General features: G+C 42.3%; 1 long non-coding RNA gene across 1 annotated transcript; it reads left to right on the plus strand.

The window, feature by feature from the left end:
• The first annotated feature begins 15,344 nt into the window (after window positions 1–15,344).
• Window positions 15,345–21,885, plus strand: LOC123074975 (uncharacterized). Its single transcript, XR_006436072.1, has 3 exons — window positions 15,345–15,520; window positions 17,972–18,216; window positions 21,435–21,885. It is a non-coding gene; the product is annotated as an uncharacterized lncRNA (long non-coding RNA).
• Window positions 21,886–23,386: the final 1,501 nt, after the last annotated feature.

Below are 23,386 nucleotides of genomic sequence, written 5' to 3' on the forward strand. Positions count from 1 at the left end.
GTCCTTCTCTTCAATCCAGCACCACCGGCCCCACCATTCTTCCCACCTCTCCTTCATGGCGCCCTCCGGGTATGCCCCCTTGAACCGTGGGATCCAGGCGACACAACCGGAAATGGCGCCCCCGGTTGGATCCAAGGGAAGAAGTAGTGGCGGAAGAGCGCCGTGTTGGGATGCACCCCGACGAAGCCCTCGCAGAGGTGCGCGAAAAGAGCCATGCACGCCACGGCATTCAGAGTAAAATCCAAAAGGTGGAAGTCGTAGGTGTGCATGACGTCATTGGAGAAATGAGAGAAGGGGGGACAGAGCCCGCAGGAGAAGTAGTCGACAAAGAATGGGTACCGATTTGGGGCGGCCTCGGCGCAATTGGCGGGGATGACGCGCGTGGCTGGATGCCCCGTCGTCTCTCCCCCCGTCTTGCACCCCCAAAGGGGCTTGAAGCAGTCCCGGAGCTCTAACACGTCGACCGTCGAGGGGAAGTAGGCGAGCTGCGTCCGCTGCGCCGCCAACGCACTCTCCGGTGGCTCCGTCGCCCTGGCATCTTTGGCCACTCCCTTGCCCTTGGTGGATTTAGGAGCCATGGTGGCTACGAGAAGCAAGGGGCGGAGGATAGCAAAGGCGCAGCGGTGGCAAGCGAAGGCGAGAGCTCGAGAAGGAGGAAGGGAAGGGGCGGCGGCTCTGAGATTGGAGAAGGCGCGGGAAAGGGGGTAAAGTGAGCAACGCGCCCATGGTTAATCCTTTTTACGAGGAAGGCGCGGGCCGCCTCCTTTCCCATTAACTGCGATGTGACACATGCGTGCGGGAACTGCCCCACGCATGCCCCCCACGTCACACATGACCCCCCACGTCGCGCGTTCAACGCGGGTCGTGGGGAAGCGCAGCGGACAAAAAGTTACTGCGGTAAAACTCCGTCCCGCCTGCCCGCGCACCGTTTTGGGCCTGGCCCAACAACGTGTCGCGCTTATGTGTGGCCTAGGCCCGGGGGTTCCTGTCGGTGTACAAAAGTAGGGGCACCCCTTTGTACCCCTTTACTTGTGCACGGGCAGTCGGAGCCGCGCGCCGCGACCACACTAAGAAGGGCAGAGGAGGGGAGCCGGAGAGAAGCCAAGGCACAAGATGGCCAAGGCAACGCCAAGACCAAGAACACAAAGGACAGAAGGGCGAAGCACGCTCCCCTGGCAAGACCCTTGTTGGGGCAGCCTCGGCAAGGGCCTTGCCGGGGCGGCATGCCCGACGCCAACAGAGTGAGCCACCCTTGAGCCCAGGGGTTCCAACCCAATCAACTACATTGGAACTAGGGCTCGGGAGGCACCTCCGTGGTGGCATGCAGATCTTTGTCAAGACCATAGATATGTAAGATCAGATGAGAACCAGAAGACAGCGACCCTCGGCGGGATCCTTGCCGACGAGATCCACAAGACCCCCGGCAAGCGCCTTGCCGGGGACGACTGCAGCGCCACGGCAAGACCCTTGTCGGGCCCCCGGCAAGGCCCTTGCCGAGGGCGTCAGCAGGGCCACAGCCAGGCCTGCGTCGACCAAGACTCCACCGCTGTCCCCAAGCAGCTGCTAGCTCAACCAGCTAGGCAGGCACCTGCGTGGCGACGGGCGGCCTCTACGCCAACTCAGCAAGCACCTGCGTGGTGGCGTGCAGATCTTCGTGAAGACCCTACCACCGCGCCACCTCAGCTGCCTGCCTACCTACATGGCGCCGCATGCATCGCTGGCCTGGGCGCGTGTCGAAGCAAGGCGAGGCGGCAACGGACGGGACGGGCCTCGTTCCCATCCCCGATAAAGCTAAGGGACACCTAAGCGACGCATTAAATGCGTCTTGTCCTATACATGCGATAAGCTCGCACACTGTAGACCTTTCCACCTCCTGTGTGCCACTGTGGCAACCCCTTTTTCCCTATAAAAGGAGGCCCGAGGCGACCAGGAGGGGGATTCGGCTCTTTTGAACCACGCACCCACCATAGCTAGTTTGAGAGCTCAAGAACTCTCTCAAATACACACCAAAGCAGGACTAGGGTATTACGCATCCTCGCAGCCCAAACCTGGGTAAACGATCCTTGTGTTGACTGTTAATCCTGCTCTTCTCACAACCCCGCGCCCCGGGAACCGTAGTAGGGATTCTTGTGATCCCATAGGTGTCGTTTCCCACCGACAGTGGGGGAGGAGGGGAGGCAGCATAGGGCACCCTCAAGGGGGCCGGCGGGCTCCTACCCTAGCCGCCCCCCTTCCTTCTTAGGCGCGTGGGAGGAAGGCAGGAGGGGTGGCGCTCCCCTTTCCTTTCTCTCATGAGAGGGGAAGGCAGGAGGGGCTAGCCCTCCCCCTTTCCTTCCCTTGGGACGGCGGCCTAGAGGTGGGGCGCCCCAGCCCCTTGTGGGCTAGGGTGCTCCCCTCATTTGGCCCATATGGCCCAATAACCTCCCGGGGCCACCTGGAACCCCTTCCGGCGATCGGATAAATACCCAGTAATTCTGAAACCTTTTTGGTAACCAAATAGTATCGTCTATATATTAATCTTTACCTCCGAACCATTCGGGAGCTTCTCATCATGTCCGTGATCTCATCTGGGACTCCGAACAACATTCGGTCACTATTTCACATAACTCATATAATACTAAATCGTCAACGAACGTTAAGCATGCGGACCCTACGGGTTCAAGAATGATGTAGACATGACCGAGACACCTCTCCGGTCAATAACCAATAGCGGGACCTGGATGCCCATATTGGTTCCTACATATTCTACGTAGATCTTTATCGGCCGGACCTTTATGACAACATACGTAGTTCCCATTGTCTAACGGTATGTTACTTGCCAGAGAATTGATCGTTGGTATCTTCATACCTAGTTCAATCTCGTCACCGGCAAGTCTCTTTACTCTTTCCGTCATACATCATCCCGTAACTAACTCCTTAGCTACTTTGCTTGCAAGCTTCTTGTGATTTGTATTACCGAGAGGGCCCAGATATACCTCTCCCTCATACGGAGTGACAAATCCCAATCTCGATTCACCCCAATTCAACAGATACCTTCGGAGATACCTGTAGAGCATATTTATGATCACCTAGTTATGTTGTGACGTTAGATAACACACAAGGTATTCCTCCGGTATCCGGGAGTTGCATGATCTCATGGTCAAAGAAACATGTATTTTACATTAAGAAAGCAGTATTAATAAACTGAATGATCATATGCTAAGCTAACAGATGGGACTTGTCCATCACGTCATTCTCCTAATGATGTGATCTCATCATCAAGTGACAACTCATGTCTATGGTTAGGAAACCTTAACCATATTTGATCAACGAGCTAGTCTAGTAGAGGCTTACTAGGGACACAGTATTTGTTTATGTATCCACACATGTACTTAAGTTTTCGGTCAATACAATTCTAGCATGAATAACAAACATTTTTCATGAATAAGGAAATATAATAATAACAACTTTATTATTGCCTCTAGGGCATATTTCCATCAGTCTCCCACTTGCACTAGAGTCAATAATCTAAATTACGTATTAATGAATCTAACACCCATGGAGTATTGGTGTTGATCAAGTTTTGCCCGCAGAAGAGGTTAAGTCAACAAGTCTGTTACATTCAGATTTGTATGTACTTTGCAAAGTTCTATGTCTCCATCCTTACATATTCATGAATGGAGTTGAAGTGCCGCTTGATGTGTTTGGTTTTCTTGTGATACCTAGGCTCCTTGGCTATGGCAATTGCTCCAGTGTTGTCACAAAATATTATCATTAGACCCGTTGCATTGGTTATTACACCCAGATCGGATATGAACTCCTTCATCCAGACTCCTTCATGCGCTGCTTCTGAAGTAGCTATGTACTCCGCTTCACACGTATATCCCGCCATGACGCTTTGCTTGGAACTGCACCAACTGATAGCTCCACCATTCAATATAAATACTTATCCAGTTTGTGACTTAGAGTCATCCGGATCTGTGCCAAAGCTAGCATCAGCGTAACCTTTTACGATGAGATCTTCATCACCTCCATAAACGAGAAACATATCCTTGGTCCTTTTTAGGTACTTTAGGATATTCTTGACCATTGTCCAGTGATCCACTCCTGAATTACTTTGGTACCTCCCTGCCAAACTTATGGCAAGGCACACATCAGGTTTGGTACACAGCATATCATACATGATAGAACCTATGGCTAAGGCATAGGGAATGACTTTCATTTTCTCTCTATCTTCTGCCGTGGTCGGGGTTTGAGTCTGACTCAATTTCACACCTTACAACACAGGCGAGAACCCTTTCTTTGACTGGTCCATTTTGAACTTCTTTAGAACTTTTTCAAGGTATGTGCTTTGTGAAAGTCCTATTAAGCGTCTCGATCTATCCCTATAGATCTTGATGCCCAATATAATAAGCTTCACCGAGGTCTTTCATTGAAAAATTCTTTTTCAAATATCCTATTATGCTATCCAGAAATTCTATACCATTTCCAATCACAATTTGTCATCCACATATAATATCATAAATGCTACAGAGCTCCCACTCACTTTCTTGTAGATACAGGCTTCACCGTAAGTCTGTATAAAACCATATGCTTTGATCACCTCGTCAAAGCGTATATTCCAACTCTGAGATGCTTGCACCAGTCCATAGATGGATCACTGGAGCTTGCACACTTTGTTAGCACCCTTAGGATCGACAAAACCTTCTGGTTGCATCATACAACTCTTCTTTAAGAAATCCATTAAGGAATGTAGTTTTGACGTCCATTTACCAGATTTCATAATCATAAAATGCGGCAATTGCTAACATGATTCGGACAGACTTAAGCATCACTACGGGTGAGAAAGTCTCATCGTAGTCAACCGCTTGAACTTGTCATAAACCTTTTGCAACAAGTCAAGCTTTGTAGACAGTGATATTACCATCAACGTCCGTCTTCTTCTTGAAGATCCATTTATTCTCAATGGCTTGTCGATCATCGTGCAAGTCCACCGAAGTCCACACTTTGTTCTCATACATGGATCCTATCTCAGATTTCATGGCCTCAATCCATTTGTCAGAATTTGGGCTCATCATAGCTTCTTCATAGTTCGTAGGTTCACCGTGGTCTAATAACATGACTTCTAGGACAGGATTACCTTACCACTCTGGTGCGGAACGTGTTCTGCTCGACCTACGAAGTTTAGTAGTAACTTGATCTAAAGTTTCATGATCACCATCATTAGCTGCCTCTCTAGTTGGTGTAGGCATCACGGAAACGGTTCTCTTCGGTGTGCTACTTTCCATTTTGAGAGAAGGTACAACTATCTCATCAAGTTCTACTTTCCTCCCACCCACTTCTTTCAAGAGGAACTCCTTCTCTAAAAAGGACTCTTTTCATGATGCTAGTGTTGGGGAACGTTGCATGGAAAACAAAAAATTTCTACGCACACGCAAGATCTATCCATGGAGATGCATAGCTACGAGAGGGGAGGGTGTGTCTACGTAACCTCACAGACTGTTTAGCGGAAGCGTTTATCAATGCGGTTGATGTAGTCATACACCTTCATGATCCTTCCGATCAAGTACTGAACACACGGCACGTCTGCGCTCAACACACGTTCGGCTCGATGACGTCCTCGTCTTCTCGATCCACCAAGAGAGGTGACGTAGTAGATGAGTTCCGGCAGCACGACGACATGGTGACAATGGTGATGAAACTATCTGCAGGGCTTCGCAAAGCACACCGGACGTGGACAGAGGAGGAAGTAGAACTAGAGGGAGACGGGGCGCCACACATGGCTTGGGGATCGTGGTGTGTGTTGCCCCTCTCCCTCCTCTCATATATATAGGTGGGGTAAGGAGGGGAGGCAGCCTAGGGCGCCCCCAATGGAGCAGGCGGCCACCCTGGGCTCCTGCCCTGACCGCGCCCCCTCTTCCTTCTTAGGCGCGTGGGAGGAAGGCAGGAGGGGTGGCGCCCCCCTTTCCTTTCTCTCATGAGGAGGGGAAGGCAGGAGGGGCTAGCCCTCCCCCTTTTCCTGCCCTAGGGCCGGCAGCCTAGAGGTGGGGCGTGCCATCCCCTTGTGGGTTGGTTGCTCCCCTCGTTTGGCCCATATAGCCCAATAACCTCCCGGGGCTTCCCGGAACCCCTTCCGGTGATCCGATAAATACCCGGTACATTCCGAAACAGTTTCGGTGACAAAATAGTATCATCCTATATATATATATATATATCAATCTTTACCTCCGGACCATTCCGGAGCTCCTCGTCATGTCCGTGATCTTATCCAGGACACCGAACAACTTTCGGTCGCTATTTCACATAACTCATATAATACTAAATCGTCAACGAACGTTAAGCGTGGGGACCCTACGGGTTCGAGAATGATATAGACATGACCGAGACACCTCTCCGGTCAATAACCAATAGCAATACCTGGATGCCCATATTAGTTCCTACATATTCTACGAAGATCTTTATCGGTCGAACCTTTATGACAACATACGTAGTTCCCTTTGTCTATCGGTATGTTACTTGCCCGAGATTTGATCGTCGGTATCTGCATACCTAGTTCAATCTCGTTACCGACAAGTCTCTTTACTCGTTCCGTAATGCATCATCTGTAACTAACTCCTTAGCTACTTTGCTTGCAAGCTTCTTGTGATGATGTATTATCGAGAGGGCTGATACGTCATTTTGCATCATGTTTACCTACTGTTATTTATAATGTTTTTATGCATAATAATGCTTTTTGGAGTAATTCTAATGCCTTTTCTCTCATAATATGCAAGGTTCACACAAAGAGGGAGAATTCTCGCAGTTGGAAATCTGGACCTGAAAAAGCTACGTCGGGCTACCTATTATGCACAACTCCAAATGAGCTGAAACTTCATGAGGAATTTTTATGGAATAAATAAGAAATACTGGAGCAAATAACTACCAAAGGGGGGCCACGTGATGAGCACAAGACACCAGGGTGCGCTAGGCCCCCAGGCGCGCCCTGGTGGGTTGTGCTCAGCCCAGCCCACCTCTGGTGCCCATCTTCTGGTAGATAAGTCATTTTGACCTAGAAAAAATAAGGAGAGGACTTTCGGGATGGAGAGCTGCCATCTTGAGGTGGAACTTGGGCAGGAGCACTTTTGCCCTCCGGCGGAGCGATTCCGCCGGGGGAACTTCCCTCCCGGAGGGGGAAATCATCGTCATCATCACCAACAACTCTCCCATCTTGGGGAGGGCAATCTCCATCAACATCTTCAATAGCACCATCTCCTCTCAAACACTAGTTCATCTCTTGTGTTCAATCTTTGTACCGGAACCTCAGATTGGTGCTTGTGGGTGACTAGTAGTGTTGATTAACTCTTGTAGTTGATTACTATATGGTTTATTTGGTGGAAAATTATATGTTCAGATCCATTATGCTATTTAATACCCCTCTGATCATGAGCATGATTATCATTTTTGAGTAGTTACTTTTGTTCTTGAGGTCACGGGAGAAATCATGTTGCAAGCAATCATCTGAACTTTATATGTGTTCGATATTTTGATGGTATGTATGTTGTGATTCCCTTAGTGCTGTCATGTGAACGTCGACTACATGACACTTCACCGTATTTGGGCCTAAGGGAATGCATTGTGGAGTAGATATTAGATGATGTGTTGCGAGAGTGACAGAAGCTTAAACCCTAGTATATGCGCTATTCCGTAAGGGACCGATTGGATGCAAAAGTTTAATGCTATGGTTAGAATTTATTCTTAATACTTTTCTCATAGTTCCCGAAGCTTGCGAGGGGGTTAATCATAAGTAGGAGGTTTGTTCAAGTAAGAACAACACCTAAGCACCGATCCTCCCACATATCAAATTATCAAAGTAGTGAACACAAATCAAACCAACATGATGAAAGTGACTAGATGAAATTCACGTGTACCCTCAAGAACGCTTTCCTTATTATAAGAGACCGTTTTGGCCTGTCGTTTGCCTCAAAAGGATTGGGATACCTTTCTGCACTTTTATTACTACTAGCATTACTTGCTCGTTACAAAATATCTTGCTGTCAAACTACTCGCTACTCATAATTTCAGTGCTTGCAGATAATACCTTGCTGAAAACCACTTGTCATTTCCTTCTGCTCCTCGTTGGGTTCGACACTCTTACTTATCGAAAGAACTATGATTGATCCCCTATAGTTGTGGGTCATCAAGGTCCCAGAGATACCTCTCTGTCATACGGAGTGACAAATCCCAATCTCGATTCACGCCAATTCAACAGATACCTTCGGAGATACCTGTTGAGCATCTTTATGATCACCCAGTTACGTTGTGACATTTGATAACACACAAGGTATTCCTCTAGTATCCGGGAGTTGCATGATCTCATGGTCGAAGAAACATGTATTTTACATTAAGAAAGCAATAGCAATAAACTGAACGATCATATGCTAAGCTAACGGATGGGTCTTGTCCATCACATAATTCTCCTAATGATGTGATGTCGTCATCTAGTGACAACTCATGTCTATGGTAAGGAAACCTTAACCATCTTTGATCAACGAGCTAGTCTAGTAGAGGCTTACTAGGGACATGGTATTTGTTTATGTATATCCACACATGTATTTAAGTTTTCGATCAATACAATTTTAACATGAATAATAAACACTTATCATGAATAAAGAAATATAATAATAATAACTTTATTATTGCCTCTAGGGCATATTTCCATCAAATACCGCTATAAAAACCACCAAAGGCCGTCGGAAGAGGGCATGTTTCAAAGAAAATGATTCACAGACCAGGCATGGTGTTTGAATGATAGAAGGTCCATAGGTGATTTTTTGTATAGCTTTGACCTAATCTTACCTCTTGGAGTCCTTCAAACCATGTCCTAGTTTCTAGATCAAACACAAAAGTTGATTATAAGGCATTAGCTAATGGAACAACATAGAATATTTCAGTAGAGTCAGTTCTTGGCGAGCTTGGTGGCACTCAATAAAGAATTGCATAGTCGTGTGACAATTTTTCTGTACTTATATCTTTGCGAATCGAATATTTCTTGCTAAGAAAACATATAGAGGTGATATCAATCTGTTCAAGAACGTGTTGCTAGCATATTGTCGCGAAATTCGATTTGTGGCTTCAAGTGGGCATGTTGTAGATGAATTCACCAAGCCTTTACCAATGTAACAATTATAAAATTTCAAGTGGAACATCAAGTTGGACAAGTTGGTAAAAGGGAGAATGTTATGGTAATTCCTTGTGAACCATTGTGGATTATAAATAGCGACTTTTTAAAGAGAAAGATATGATATGTAGATTGAGAACCAAGTTGTAATATATGTTTATCCTTGATTTTCTAAGTTACCCTGTTGGTTGATGTTTGCAATCTAGCTCCCTATTTCATTCGTTATAATAATAAAATTATGATACCAGTCATTTTTTCTTATAAATGTGTGATAATTTTGGTCTCAAAATGTAGATACCAAAAATAAATATTCAAAAACATCCAAGTGTACCAGGCATAGGTTGATAAGGCCAGAATGCTGCTATTAGTTAGTGGTAAGCATGTACATAGAGAGGACGCATCCGTTGCACCGAAGGAATTACACCATGTGTCGGGGTACACAAACAGGGGTGTTTACGTTTCACCTGACTTGTGCACGCACGGAAAGCCTCCACCTCAATGGCCAAGGCTTGCCGGGGAAATGGCTGTCTCAATATAGCTGGACCCGTCAAGTAGAAGCCCAAGTCAAGTCCACACAAAGCTAGACCAGAGAAGCCACTCTTCGTGAGATCAAGGAGCACATCAAGAAGACCAAGCCAACGTACAAGTCAAGGATTCCAAGAAGTGTCCTTTGCCGGGCAGGCGAGGCCGGCAAGGTCGACGAAACAAATGGAAGCAAGATCAAGTCGCGCCAGCCGCGTCCCCGGGGGCTGCCGGGGACCGAAGCGCGCGCCCCTCCGGGAAGGCCCGGCAAGCCCTGCCCCCAGCAGGCACAAGCCAGTTACCACCGCTCCACCACACCGCAACGCCAGTTAGTTATCAATGCAGTGTCAAGCCCCCCAGGGGATTAAATGGCCTGACTGGTAAATGGACTATTGGCATCTTAGCAACGAAGCCCTCATGCATTATCAAGATTAACCTGCACTCCACCATTTTTCTCTCCCATCACTAAATGCATATTTTTTTTATTCCTTTCTTCAAACATATGAATGACCATATATGTCAAACCATATATCTGAATTTAGATTTGGGTTTACCATCATGTTTGTTTTGATGAGATGTTTGAAACAAGACTAATGTTGAATATATTTTCTATTTTTCCATTTTGAAACTTGACCACAACATTTATAAGTTCCTGAAATGGGCCCCAACCGTCCTACATTCGCTTTGGTAAGAGCCCCTTTTTTGAATGTGTGTCTTGTTACCTTAACAAGGGGGGAAACATACTTCGTTTTTTTATAAATTAAATAGTTGGTGCATAGATTTAAAGAAAGTTCATGAATTTTGGATAAGTTCCCGAAATTGACAATATATTCAAGAATTTGAAAAAAAAATCAACTTTGAAAAAGATGTTCATCAAACTTAAACAAAAGTTCTAGATTAAAAAATCATGAATTTTAAAAAGGTTAACAAACTTTTAAATATTAATGAATTTAGAAACTATTCATGATTTTGTTTTTAAAATCACCACTTTTACAAAATAATATAAAATTTAAAAATGTTAATGGATTTAGGAAAACGTTCACGAACTTAAAAAATGTTCATGAATCTAAAAAATAAGATGTTCAATAATTTTGGACAATAAAGAGGGAAACAAAACAAAAACAAAAATAAAAAAGACATTAATACAGTTAAACCCAAAAGAAATCCATAGAAAAAGTAATCGGTCGGAAGCTTATGCAAGCTTCCAAAAACCGGCAGAAAGGGGGAGCTACATGGGCTTGCCAATTTACCGCATGCAGCGTGCATGTACATGGGTGTTTTGTACGAAAATACCTAGATGAAATGCGTGAAGCACCAAATAGGACATTCCAATGGTGGGGCCAGAAATTTTGTTGTCCAGGTTGCAGATTGGGGCCAATAAGCTCAGTCAAAATATGATTTCTTAAGCATCTGGCCTATAAATGTGAAAATTTCATAGACACATCCTCACGTGGGACCATGCCAACACAAGTATTTTCCCATTTGTAGCAAATCGCCTCTGCCCATGCATGTACGAATACATGTGAGAACATAGTATCACATTGCTTACATGATAGACTATCACCAACATATAAAGCCAAGGATTCCAAGGCAACTAATCGAGCTAAATAATTCGCATGAGTTGGGAATATATGTGAATGGTTATGGTTGCATACTCTGTGACGAATATAGAGAGGATTTTGTATAGTAGACATGAAATCCAGGAGGCTATAAAAAGTATTGAACACCATAAATAAATGAATAAAATACAGAACTATGAAATTTTGTTTATACATAACTACAACTATGAGGTTTCAACAACTCCTAATTTTTAAGGGTTAGACTTCGCGTTGATTAAATTAAAAAACATGAAATTCATGTTCATAACATCAATTACACGACACGATGTTGAACTTATATTCACTATAGCACTTTGAGCGGTAAAATTTGGTGGAATATAATATATGGGGGTGATTACCAACCAAAAATTCCTAGTGTGACATTATTAGTAGAGACAATTATTGCCATGGGAAATACTTCACATATGGCTGGCAAAATTAATATACATACCTGTCTCCAATGCGAAGAAACTAGTCAATATGCAATGGCCCACACTTTATATTGTTTCCTCCTCTCCTGCCCCAAGAAAATAATCTTACCATTTTCGCCTTCCCCTCCCCCACCCAAGCCTTCTATATAACCCCATTCCCGGTTCTCTTTCCATGAGCAACATGAAAAATATCTCTGAGTTCGCTAGTTATCATGGAATGCCCGTAGGTGGTCAACCCCTCTTGTTGCACCGATGACATCCTCCAATCTGATAGTCTCATCTCTGGATGCGCCTCTCATCCATCAATCATCATGGATATCACCCCTGGGTCAATTATCAAGGTGAGGAAATTTTGTTGGTTTCAGATCTAGAATCCTCTCCACAAATCCAGGGATTGTCGAGATTTGTCATAGAAGTGGCTTAATTTAGCTGGATCTAGGTCCGATCATAGTCAAGTTATGATGTATCGTATCAAGGTTTCGATCTTGATGTATGTGAACATTCGAGCCATTCAAAGTAAATATACGACTAGATCTGGGTGCATCCATACAGATCTAGCACATTATATGTGTGATTTTGCGATATCGCAGGTACATAAGGCCGGATCTGGGAAGATCCACTCTGACGCGGTCATCTAGAGGGCATGATGCGGCAATATATGGTAGGAAGTTGGCATCTAATACGGACACCATGAATTATGCATTTTCCTTGGCCACAGACAACACCCTTTACTTTTATGGTGGAGCTAGCAGTTCAAGGGGATTTCTTAATCATCTTCATATATTTTCCGGCCCATAAACTCCTCATGACGAGTGAAGTTCCACTATAATGCTCTGGTGAGTATTTTTTGAGTTCATCCATTTCTAATCTTGTTTCCCCTTCCTTTTTTATTTACATGTTGTGTTGTCTTGTGTTAATTATATTCATCTCCTCCCGTCATGTTATTGTATTTTACATACTAGTTATCTCTTGTTTTCACTTCAAGGAGTTCAAATTGGTTATTTTCATGTATAGATATCTCTAAGAGGGCCAATATTTTGGAAGATGCTTGATTTTGATTTTTGCACAACATGAGGACGATGCTTGGTTAGTTTACAATAGTTTTGCTAGCAAAACTAATATATTGCAATGCGAAGAGACTACTTAGTATACAAGAGCCCACAGTATATGTATGTTTTCCTCCTGTCCTCCCCCAATAAAATCAACTTACCATTTTTGCCTTCCCCTACTCCACCCAAGCCTTTTATATAACCCCATTCCCGGTTGTCTTTCCACGAGCGACATGAAAACATCTTTGACTTCTCTAGTTATTGTGCAATGTCCATAGGTGCTCAAACTCTCTTATTGAACCGATGACATCCTCCAATCTCATAGTATCATCTCTGGATGTGTATCTCATCCGCCGTTCTTCATCGACATCGCCCCTGTTTCAACTCTCAAGGTGAGTAAATTTTGTTGGTTTTTAGATCTGGAATCTTCTCCACAAAACCAGGTATTGTCGAGATTTGTCATAGAAGTGGCTTAATTTAGCTTGATCAGGTCCCATCATAGTCAAGTTGTGATGTATCATATAAATGTTTGGATCTTCATGTATCTGAATATTCCAGCCATTCTATCTAAATATACGACTAGATCAGGATGCATCCATACAGATCTAGGACATGATATGTGTTATTTTGCGATAGCGCGGGTAGATAAGGTCGGATCTAGGAAGATCCACTCTAATGCGATCATCTAGAGGGCATGATGCGCCAATATATGGTAGGAAGTTGGCATCTAATACGGACACCATGAATTATTAATTTTCCTCTGCCATAGGCAACATCGTTTACTTTTATGGTGGAGCTTGCAGACCATGGGGATCTCTTCATCATCTTCATATATATTTTGGCCCACAAACTCTTCACAGCGAGAGAAATTACACTACATGCTCTGGCGAGTATTTCTTCGAGTTTATCTATTTATAATATTGTTTCCCCTTCCTTTTTTATTTACGTGCTCCCCCATCTTGTTTAAATTATATTCATATCCTCTTATCATGTCATAGTAGTTTATATACTAATTCTCTCGCGTTTTCACTTCGAATAGTTCAAACTGGTTACTTTCATGTATAGGTATCCCTAAGAGGATCAATATTTAGGGGCATGCTTGATTTTAATTTTTGCACAACATGTGGATGATGTTTGGTTAGTACACTATATTTTTGCCAGCCAAATCTTGTGGCCTTGAACATGAAATGGTAGTTAATATGGTGGGCTATCCTAATGATTGTCGGAACCATGAATAGGGAATGTTAGCTATTGTGTTGTACAATACCTCCTGTTGTCAAAGTTGTAGCTTGGGGCCAACAAGGTCACTCAAAATAGCATTTTTGTAAGCATCTAGCCCGTAAATGTGAAAATCCCATTGACACATCATCACCTAGGTTGTGGCAATAATAGTATTTTTCAATTTGTAGCTCTGCGCCTCCGCACATCTATGTACGACTACATGTGAGAAATAGTCTCACATTGCTTACATGGATAGACTACCATCAACATATAAAGCCAATGATTCCATGGCAACTAACCTGGGTAAATACTTCACACGAGTTGGAAAATTATGTGAACTGTTAAGGTTGCACACTTAGTGACGAACATAGAGAGGATTTTGTATAAGTGAACTTGGAGACAAGACTACTATACAACATATTAAACACAATAAATAAATCTAATATAAAACTATGAAATTTGTTATTCATAACTACAACTATTATGTTTCAGTAACTCCTAAATTTTAAGGGTTAGACTTTACATTGATTAAATACATAAACATGAACTTCCTATTCTAACATCAATTAGACGGCACAAGAGATTACAGTTATGTGGAACTTTGATTCGCTATAGCAATTTGAATGGTAAAATTTGCTGGAATATAATATGGTGTTGATTACCAACCAAAAATTCCTAGTGCGACGTTAGTAGTAGAGACAACTATTGCCAATGGAAATATTGCACAAATGTCTGGGAAAAATAATATACATATCTCTCTCCAACGCGAAGAGACTACTTAATCTACAATGACCCACAATATATATTTTTTTCTCCTCTTGTCCCACAAGCAAAGCATATTACAATTTATTACTTCCCCTCCCCCTCCAAAGCCTTTTATATTACCCCATTCCACATTCTCTTTTCATGACCAATATAAAAAACATCTCCGACGTCTCTACCTGTCATGCAATGCCCAATAGGTGCTCAACCCCTCTTCTTGCACTAATGGCATCCTCCAATCTCATAATCTCATCTCTGTATGCGCCTATCATCCATCATTCTTCATCGATATGACCTCTGTGTCAACTCTCGAGCTGAGTAAATTTTCTTGGTTTTGATATCTAGAATCCACTCCACAAAAGTAGGGATTGTTGAGATTTGCCGTACAAGTGGTTTAATCTAGCTGAATCTAGGTCCAATCATAGTCAAGTTATGATGTATCATATCAACATTTGGATCTTGACATATGTGAACATTCCAGCCATTCAAAGTAAATATATGACTGGATTTGAATGCATCCATATAGATCTAGCACATGATATATGTGATTTTGCGATATCGCAGGTACATATGGTCAGATCTAGGTAGATCCACTCCGATGCAGTCATCTAGAGGGCATGATGCATCACTATATTGGTAGGAAGTTGGCATCTAATACTAACACCATGAATTATGCATTTTCCTCGGCCATAGGCAACACCTTTACATTTATGGTGGAGCTCGCAGTCCATGGGGATATCTTTGTCATATTCATATATTTCAAACTCCTCATGGGGACAGAAATTCCACCATAATGCACTTGTGAGTATTTCTTCTACTTTATCCACCGATAGTCTTGTTTTCCCCTTCCTTTTTTTATTCACGTGTTGTGTCACCTTGTTAAAATTACATTCTTCTGCTCCCATCATGTCACATTAGTTTATATTCTCATTTTCACTTAAGAGAGTTCATATTTGTTTTTTTCATGTATAAATATTTCTAAGAGGAGCAATATTTAGGAAGATGCTTAATTTTGAATTTGGCACAACATGAGGATGATGCTTTGTTAGTTTAGTATAGTTTTCCCAGCCAAACCAATATCTTGCAACCTTGAACATGAAATGGTAACTAGTATGATGGGCTATCCCAATGCTTGCTACAACCATGAATGAGGAATGGTAGCTATTATGTTGGGCCAGCCCTTTTTTCGTCAAAGTTGTAGCTTGGGGCCAACAAGGTCACCCAAATAGCATTTCTTAAGCATTTGTCCCATAAATGTGAAAATCCCATAGACACATAATCGCTTGGAGTCGTACCAACACTAGGATTTTCCCATTCGTAGTACATGTGAGAAAATACTCTCATTGCTTACATGATAGATTATCACCAATATATAAAACTACGGATTCCAAGGCAACTAACCGGGCTAAATATTTCACACAAGTTGGAAAAATATGCGAGGGGTTATGGTTGCACACTTAGTGTCGAACATAGAGAGGATTTTGTATAAGTGGACTAGGAATCCAGACGACTATATGAAGTGTTGGAAACAATAAATAAATGTATCAAATATACAACTATGAATTTGTTTATTCATAAATACAACTATGAGGTTTCAATAACTCCTAACTTTTAAGGGTTAGATTTTACATTGATTAAATTCATAAACATGAACTTCATATTCATAACATCAATTGCCCAACACAAGAGATTATAGTGATGTTTAACTTTGACTCGCTATAGCACGTTGAGCTATATAATTTGCTGGACTGTAATATGGGGGTGATTACCAATGAAAAATTCCTAGTGTGAGGTTACTAGTACAAAAAACTATTGTCAATGGAAATACTACACATATGGCTGGCAAAAATAATACACTTATCTATCTCGAACCCAAAGAGACTAGTTAATATGCAATGGCCTACACAATATATTGTTTCCTACTCTCCTCCCCTGAGAAGATCATCTTACCAGTTTCGCCTCCCCCCTCCCAGCCCAAGCCTTTTATATAACCCTATTCACGGTTCTCTTTCCATGAGCGGCATGAAAAAAATCTTCGACTTGTCTAGTTATTGTGCAATGGCCATAGGTGCTCAACCCCTTTTGTTTCACTGCCGACATCCTCCAATCTCAAAGTGTCATCTCTAGATACCCTCTCATCCATCATTTTTCATTGATATCACCCTTGTGTCAACTCTCAAGGTGAGTAATTTTTTGTTGATTTCCAGATCTAGATTCCTTTCCATGAAACGAGGGATTGTCGAGATTTGTCATAGAAGTGGCTTAATCTAGCTGGATCTAGGTCCCATCAGAGTCAAGTTCTGATGTATTGTATCAATGTTTGGATCTTGACGTATCCGAACATTCTAACCATTCAAAGTAAATAGACGACTGGATATTGATGCATCTATATAGATCTAGCACATGATATATGTTTGTTTTGAGATATCGCGGTTGCGTATGGCTGGATCTAGGTATATCCACTCTAATGCAGTTATTTGTAGGGCACGATGCGTTAATATATGGTTGGGAGTTGGCATCTGATACAGACGGCATGATTTATATGTTTCTCTTGGCCATAGATAAAACTGTTTACATTTACGATGGAGCTAGCAACCCATGAGGATCTTTTGGTCGTCTTCCTATACTTTCTTAGCCCATAAACTCCTCACGGCGACGTTAGTAGTTGAGACAACTATTGTCAATGGAAATACTGCACATATTTCTGGCAAAAATAATACACATGTTTGTCCAACGTGAAGGGACTCATTAATATATGATGCCCCACACTATATATTGTCTCCTCCCTCCCCCAAGCAAATCATATTACCATTTCTGCCATCCCCTCCCCACCCAAGCCCTTTATAACCCTATTCCCGGTTCTCATTCCATGAACGACATCAAAACATCTCTAACTTCTCTAGTTATCGTGCAATGCCCATAGGTGCTCAACCCCTCCCGTTGCACCGATGACATCCTCCCATATCATCATAATCTCTTCTCTGGATGTGTGTGATACCACCCCTGTTATAACTCTCAAGATGAGTAAATTTTGTTTATTTTTAGATCTAGAATCCTTTCCATCAAACTAGGGATTGTCGAGATTTGTCGTAGAAGTGGCTTATTCTACCTGGATCTAGGTCCCATCAGAGCCAAGTTATCATGTACCGTATAAATATTTGGATCCTTGACGTATCAAGTAAATGAACGACTGGCTCCAGATGCATCCATACTGATCTAGCACATGATATGTGTTATTTTGCGATATCATAGGTACATATGGTTGGATATTGGAAGATCCACTCCGATGCGGTCATCTAGAAGACACGATGTGTCAATATATGGTAGGAATTTGGCATCCAATACAAACACAAGGAATTAAGTGTTTTCCTGGGCCACAGACAACACTGTGTATATTTATAGTGGAGCTAGAAGTCCATGGGGATCTCTTCATCAAAATCATATATTTTCGGCCCATAAACTCCTCACGGCGAGAGAAATTCCACTACAATTCTCCGGTGAGTATTTCTTTGAGTTTATCTCTTTATAATCTTGTTTTCTTATTCATGTGTCTGGTCGCCTTGTTATAATTATATTCTTTTCCTCTTCCTTTTCTTATTCACGTGCTTGGTCGTCTTGTTAAAATTATATTTATCTGCTCCCATCATGTCAAATTAGTTTATATTCTAGTTCTTTCTCGTTTGCACTTAAAAGAGTTCAAATTGGTTATTTTCATGTATAGATATCTATAATAGGACTAATATGTAGGAAGAAGCTTGATTTTGATTTCTGCACTAAATGAGGATGATGCTTGGTTAGTTTACAATAATTTTGCTAGCCAAACTAATATCATGCAACCATGAACATGAAATGGTAGCTAGTATGATGTGTTATCCCAATGCTTGCTGCAATCATGAATGGGTAATGGTAGCTATTATCTTGGGATAACTCAATGCTTGGCAATTTATCTGGGCTAGATGCCTACAAATCTCTAGTTGTATGTCTAGACTGCACATTAATAAAAAAAATTATTCTATTGGTCCATTCCAAGGCCCACATACTACAGGTCCATGTTACGCATGGTCCAATGCCACTTTTTTAAAACCAGAATTGTGTACATGCAATGCTTGTTAATATTAGGCAAGATATTAATTGTATTGCATTAATATTGGGTTAGATATAAACTACACGTAAATATTAGGTAGCATATAATTACTTCATTAAAATTGACGTTGAGATTAGGCATCATATTAATTAGGGGAGGGTGCTAAACATGTGTAACACCCAACACTCGAGCGACTTTGATTGTTTCATAGATGTTGCTAAGCGAATGAGATTTATTGGATCTCTGCAACACTTTTGATTTGTTTAGATTTGATTCATCATCATTGAATGTGCGTTATGCATTGCTAGATGATCTTAGAAATCGTCTACAAATCTCATGGTTTTATTGGTGTTTAATTTGTTTCTAATTGTAGTGATAATTAGGTGGCATGGAATTAATTATTTCTATACAAAACATAAGATTTTTGGCAAACCATTTAGGAAAATTCAAACACTTGTTGGTAACTTGATGGGTTAGTTTCATAAACCAAAAGCATTAATGATTGTCAAACTATATGTAATGTAATCAGTATATGGGTGTGTCCCAGCTCATTGAGACATGCCCTTCCATTTCATTACATTACGCAATTAAGAAGGGAACACCATACATACTAAAAGAAAGACCATATGGAAGGGTGCAACCATAGCGCCATAGTGGTATAATGTCTTTAAATTAATATAAACAAACATCAAACTAAAAACAGATGTATTTGCACACACTGCCAGCTTGAACATGTGCCACGTTACACATCTATACTACGCTTCATCAACGTCAAGTTTCTTTGGGTTCAAAATTATTCAAAATGTCGTCCAAAGTATTACATAGAACATCGTCAGCATTCAAGATACCAAGGTAAATCAAAAGCAGTTGTTTGGCTCCAACTAGATGCTACAATAACGATGGAATACTAAAAAGGAAACACGATCCCTAGATAGAGATCACAAAACAAATTTTGCCAAGTAACATTACCAAGAACCCTCTCCATCTCCTCAGCCCTCGGTGGAGAACTTCATTGTATTGATCTTCAAGTCATCTTGCCACCGGAGAGAAAGAGTAGTTGTAAACTAGGGGGATGCCTCCATGGGGATTAGAACTCCCAAAGCCATGTGCGGGTTCAGCGACGGTGGCACCGCCACCACAGGGTCAGTTGGCACCAGTGAAGCCATTGCCAGCACGAGAGATGGTGGATCCTCCACCATGGGGTTAGTTGGCACTGCTGAAGCCAAGGCTAGCGATGGTTCTTCCACATCTTCACCTGCCACACGCACACACACACACACACATAATAAACTTAGCACCTTGATCTGTGGTATGAAAGAATGCTCATGAATGCATGTAAACTAAAGTTTGTACATACACAACAGAGGATTCATTAGCAGCATGCACATATGCTTACCTAGCTGCACAACTTGCTGCTCTAGAACGATGAGCTCTGGAGGTGGCGGCGGCAGTGGTGATGATGGCGTGTTGGCATTTATCCAAAGCACACGATAAGGACATCAATGGTGGCTGGAATGCCCGAGGCCACTACCGTCTCATCCACAGAGCTAGCGATGACTTTTGTGCATCTGCGCCATGGAAGGGAAGGTGAAGGCGACCGCATGGATCTCATTCTAAGCCCATGGTAAGGATGGTGGATGCGGCTTGATCTATCGACACCGTCGTTGGAAGCCATCTCTCATTGGATAGAAACCAGGGAGGTGCTAGGGGTGCTTGAATGGGGAGTAGGTGAGTCCTTTGACCCGTGCTTTAACCGTCTACTTATACTGTGCGCATGTTGACATGGGCCGTTTCCCTAAGACCGACACCAACATAGGCCTTTGGTTTCTTTCATTTTTAGGGTTTATTTTTTTTGAGAAAAAATATTTTTGAATTTAGTGTGAACCTTTCAACCTTATCGATCCATAACAACCGCATAGGAGAGTCAACTGTGTAAAGGTTAAAAAAATCTCATGAGTTTCACATCCAAATATAGTGGATTGACAAGGTTGATCGATTCACACTAAATTAAAAAAATCATTTTTATCACAACAAATAAACCCTCAAAATAAAGAAACCTAAGGCCCATGTTGGCCTCTGTCTTAGGGAAACGCCCCATATCAACATGCACACGGCATAAGTAGATGGGTAAAGCACGGGTCAAAGAACTCACCTACTCCGTGTTGAAGCATACCTTGCTCCACCCTGGTTTCTACCCAATGAGAGATGGCCTCCAACGACGGTGTTGATAGCTCCAGCCGTGGTTGCCGTCCTTGCCGTGCGCTTAGGATGAGAGCCATGTGGTCGCCATCACCTTCACCACCACGGCGCAGACGCACGCAGGTCGTTTCTTGCTCGTGGATGAGATGACAGTGGCCTCGGGCATTCCCACTACAGGATCTAGCCGATGTCACCATCCCTACTGTACGCTCCAGATAAATGCCAGTGCGCCATCATCACCAACGTGTCATCTCAACCACTTCTGGAGCCCATCACGCCAGAGCAGCAAGTTGTGCAGCTAGGTAATCATACGTTGCACGCCCGCTAATGACTCGTATGTTGCGTACATACAAAATTTAGGTTACATGCATGCCTGAGCATTATTTTGTACCATAGACCGAAGTGATAAGTATGTTACATATGCCTGTGTAGGTGAAGTTGTGGAAGCGTCGCCGCTAGCCTTCGATCCAGCGGCGCCAGCTGACCCCGTGGTGCCAGATCCATTGTCTCTCGCGTCGGTAGTGGCTTTGATGGTGCAAGCTGACCCTATGGTGGTGGCAGCGCTGTCAGCGAACCAAGACGTGGTTTCAGGGTTTCTAGTACCTGTGGAGGCATCCCTGTAGTTTACTACTGCCCTTTCTCCGTCGGCAACATGACTTCAAGATCGATGCAATAAAGTTATTCGCCGGTGGCTAAAGAGATGGGGAGGGTTCTTGGAAATGTTACTTTGGGAAATTTTGTTTCTTGTTGTGAGCGTCGTCTAGTGATCGTGTTTCTTTTCTGTATTTCATCGTTGTTGTAGCAGTTGGGGGAGCTAAATTGTTGCTTTTGATTTACCTTGTTATGTTGAATGGCAGCGATTTTCTATGTAAGACTTTGGAAGCCATTTTGAATATATTTCTACCAAACTCAATTCTACGCCAGTGAAGTGTAGTATAGATGCATAGCGTGGCACATGTTCCAACTGGTAGTGTGTGTAATGAAATCTGTTTTCAGTTTGTTGTTTGTTTCTTAATTGAGATACATTATATCATCGTGGCGCTATGCTTGACCCTTGCATGTGGTCTTTCTTTTAGTACGTAAATGGTGTTTCTTTCTTAATTTCGTAATGCAATAAAGCAGAAGGGCCAGGCTCAATGAGCTAGGACGCAAGTATAGACTGATTGCATTACATATACTTCGGTAATCATTAATGCTTTTGGTTTAGGAAACCAAATCATCAAGTTACTCTAATGTAAGTTCTTTGGCAATCAAACATGACAAGCAATAAGATAAAACAAGTGTTTGAATTCCTTAATGGTCTGCCATAAATTGTATGCTTTGTGAAGAAATAACTAATTGCATGCCACCTACTTACCACTATAATTGGGAACAAATAAACATCAATGAAAACCATGAGATTTTTAGATGATTTATAGGGTAAGGGTGAGCTAGCAACTCATAATGCACATTCAATGTTGATGAAATAAAACTGTACCAATATGAAAAGAGTGAGTTGCGGAGATCCAACAAATCTCATCCATTTAACCTCGTCTATCCAACAATCTTCGTCCGTCCACTTTTTAGCATTACACATGTTTAGCACCCCCTCCTTACTAATATCATGCCTAATATCAACATCAATGTTGATCAAGTGATTATGTCCTACCTAGTATTCACATGTATTTTATATCTTACCAATATTAATGTACAATACAATTAATATCTTGCCTAATATTAACGTGCATTTCACATACACAATTACTAGTTTTAAAAACAAGTGAGATTGGACCATGAGTAATATGGACCTAGAGTACGTGGGCCTTCGAATGGGCCAACAAATATGTACTACTTAAAAAGAACACAAGTAGTTTCCTCAAAAAAAAGAACACAAGTTTCGGTTTCACCCTCTCCTTCATCATATATATATGATGCCGCCTTCCCTTCTCCCGTTTGATTTTTTCCTCCCACCTCTGGCTTTTCTCCCAAATAATAATATTCTTTGGTAAGTCAGTAAATTCTTGCCAATAAATGCTTAATAATAAGAATATTTTGCCTCCCATCTCTAATCTCCCCCCTAAAGACATTTTCTTTGGTAAGTCAGTAAATTGTTACCAAATAAGTCTTTAACAATAAGATGGCAGGTAAATCATGGCAATTGCGTACAAAAATATTTGCTAAAAGTTAACGCACTAATGTAATAATAGACATGTAATCACGAGCTAATCTACTAAAATGTTTACACCCCATTGCAACACACCGACAATTATATAGTTAAATAAAAAGTTAGTAATCTAGAATCTAAACATACTACTAATGATTTGTAGGCATCTAGCCCAAATAAAATTGCCAAGCATTGAGCTGGACCAACATAATAGCTACCATTCCCCATTCAAGGTTGTAGC

Source organism: Triticum aestivum, chromosome 3D, assembly GCF_018294505.1.
Source record: "Triticum aestivum cultivar Chinese Spring chromosome 3D, IWGSC CS RefSeq v2.1, whole genome shotgun sequence".
Taxonomy (NCBI): Eukaryota; Viridiplantae; Streptophyta; class Magnoliopsida; order Poales; family Poaceae; genus Triticum; species Triticum aestivum.